Source organism: Apium graveolens, chromosome 4 (assembly GCF_009905375.1).
Source record: "Apium graveolens cultivar Ventura chromosome 4, ASM990537v1, whole genome shotgun sequence".
In the NCBI taxonomy this organism is placed as follows: Eukaryota; Viridiplantae; Streptophyta; class Magnoliopsida; order Apiales; family Apiaceae; genus Apium; species Apium graveolens.
In genome coordinates this window covers 190494039-190496693 of record NC_133650.1, presented here as the reverse complement: position 1 = coordinate 190496693, position 2655 = coordinate 190494039, and the positions used below count along the sequence as shown (strand labels likewise).

The following is a 2655-nucleotide window of genomic DNA, read 5'->3' as shown; positions in this document are numbered from 1 at the left end:
GCATTGGTTTAAGCTCTAAAGTAGGTGCTTCCTCAATAGATGGTTTGAGCTTTCCCTCAGTATTCTTGACATCAGTATTACCAAGAGATTCAAATGGCATGTCTAACTTCCGTTTCCAAGGAGAAGCATTCAGATATTGTAACTGCTTATTGCCTTCATCATCTTCACTGTCAAAATCCCCCAATAAGGATTTTTCTAAGGCATCAGACCTTAGCACATGATCAAGTTCTGAAGTAACTGCAGAATCGACCAGATCCACCTTGGAGCACTCCTCATCTTCTGTAGGGAATTTCATCGCATTGAACACATTGAATGTCACATCTTGATCTTGCACCCTCATAGTGAGTTCACCTTTTTGTACATTAATCAAGGTACGGCCTGTAGCCAAGAAAGGTCTTCCTAAGATTATGGGAATCTTCTTATCTTCCTCAAAATCTAGAATGACAAAATCTGTAGGAAAGATGAGCTTGTCCACCTTTACTAGCACGCCCTCCAGGATACCTCGTGGGTATGTATCGAACGATCAACCAATTATAGAGACATGTAGGTGGGCTTCGGATCAGGCAAATTTAGCTTTTTGAAGATAGAAAACGGCATCAGATTGATGCTTGCTCCCAAATCGCAAAGGCACTTGTCAAATGACAACTTTCCAATGGTGCAAGGAATGGTGAAGCTACTTGGATCCTTAAGCTTTGGAGGTAACTTTTGTTGCAGCATGGCACTGCACTCTTCCGTCAAAGCAACGGTATCAAGATCATCCAGTTTCACCTTTCTTGAGAGAATACCTTTTATGAATTTCGCAAAACTAGGCATTTGCTCAAGAGCCTCAGCGAAAGGTATGTTGATGTGAAGTTTCTTGAACACCTCTAGAAACTTACCAAATTGCTTGTCCAACTTTTGTTTTTGCAATCACTTAGGAAAAGGTGGTGGAGGATAGAGTTGTTTCTCCCCTGTATTACCCTTAGGCAGAGTGTGTTCAACAGTAGTCTTCCTTGGTTCCCCCTCTTTCTCATTTTGCATTCCTTCTTCATCTACAATTTCAAATTCAACATCTTTTGCTTTTTCAGCATCAGCAATTTTTTCAGACCTTAAGGTGACAGCTTTGACTTGCTCTTTAGCTTCCTTCCTGCCTGGCACTTCAATATCACTGGGTAGTGTGCCAGGTTGATGATTGATCAAGGCATTGGCTATTTGTCCAATTTAATTTTCCAAGGTCTTGATATAAATAGCCCAATTTTTGCACAACAGTTTTAACTCCTCGAAATCAGCACTAGAAGGTGGAGCAACACCTCCTTGTTGAGGATATGGTTGCCTTTGAGCAAATTACTGAGGTTGCTGGAATCCAGGTGGATTAAACTGTTTATTTGCAGCTTGCTGACATGATTGCTGAACAGCATTCTGATTATTGCTCCAGCTGAAATTGGGATGATTTCTGTTATTAGGATGATAAGTAGTGGGCACAAGCTGCTGCAGTTTCTGAAAATTGTTCACATACTGAACAGATTCATTAACAAGAGAACACTGATCCGTAGCATGAGAGCCTGCACAAAGCTCACAGACACTAGATAATTGATTTACACCATAGTTGGTTAAAGAATCGACCTTCATAGTCAACGTTGTGAGCTGTGCTACAATAGCTGTAGCTGCATCGACTTCCAGAATACCTTTTAATTTCCCAGGCATCATCCTTTGAGTTAGGTTTTGATACTCGTTTGTAGCCATAGTTTCAATGAGATTATAGGCCTCGGTATAGTTTTTGGCCCACAAGGTGCCTCCAGAAGCTGCATCGAGCATGGGTCGAGATTGGACCCCCAAACCATTGTAGAAACCAGTGATCACCATCCAGTCAGGCATACCATGATGTGGAAACTTTCTCAACATCTCCTTGTAGCGCTCCCAAGCTTCTCACATAGATTCTCCTGGTTGCTGCGCAAACTGAGTAAGAGCACTCCTCATAGCTGCAGTTTTGGCCATTGGATAGAACTTCACCAGAAACTTTTATGCAAGATCTTCCCAAGTAGTGATGGACCCAGCTGGTAAATAATGTAACCAGTCCTTAGCTTTGTCCCTCAGAGAGAATGGGAAAGGCTTCAGCTTGATAGCCTTATCAGTGACACCATTATATTTGAAAGTACTACAAATCTCGACAAAATTCCTGATATGCATGTTGGGATCTTCAGTCGCAGCCCCTTCGAAAGAAATAGAATTCTGCACCATCTGAATAGTGCCCGGCTTGATTTCAAAAGTATTGGCCTGAATAGCCGGATGAATGATGCTCGACTGAATGTCATCAATTTTAGGCCAAGAAAAGTCCATAAGAGCTTGATCAGCTTGAGCTAGACGATCACCCATTATTTCAGGTTCTTTCTTTTCACTCTCTTTATCCGAATCTTCAAAAACTATCTTCTCCGGAAAGTCAAGAGCTTTATTTGTCTCCTCAGCTTTATCCAGATTTCTCTTGCGAGTGCAAGAACGTGTTTGCATAAACGCTCGCTAGAGTACCTGAAACACAACCGGAAGCAGTAAGTAACAAGTTTTAATCAATGAATCCTAATGACCACTGATGGCAAGTACATAAACTAAACAAATTAACACCGAGTCCCCGGTAGCGGCGCCAAAAACTTGTTAGGCACAAAGCATGCGCTAAATAAATCA

General features: G+C 41.7%; 1 non-coding gene across 1 annotated transcript; it reads left to right on the top strand.

Moving 5' to 3' along the window:
- The first annotated feature begins 1852 nt into the window (after positions 1 to 1852).
- LOC141722497 (small nucleolar RNA R71) lies at positions 1853 to 1959 on the top strand. Its single transcript, XR_012575515.1, has one exon. It is a non-coding gene; the product is annotated as a small nucleolar RNA R71 (small nucleolar RNA).
- Positions 1960 to 2655: the final 696 nt, after the last annotated feature.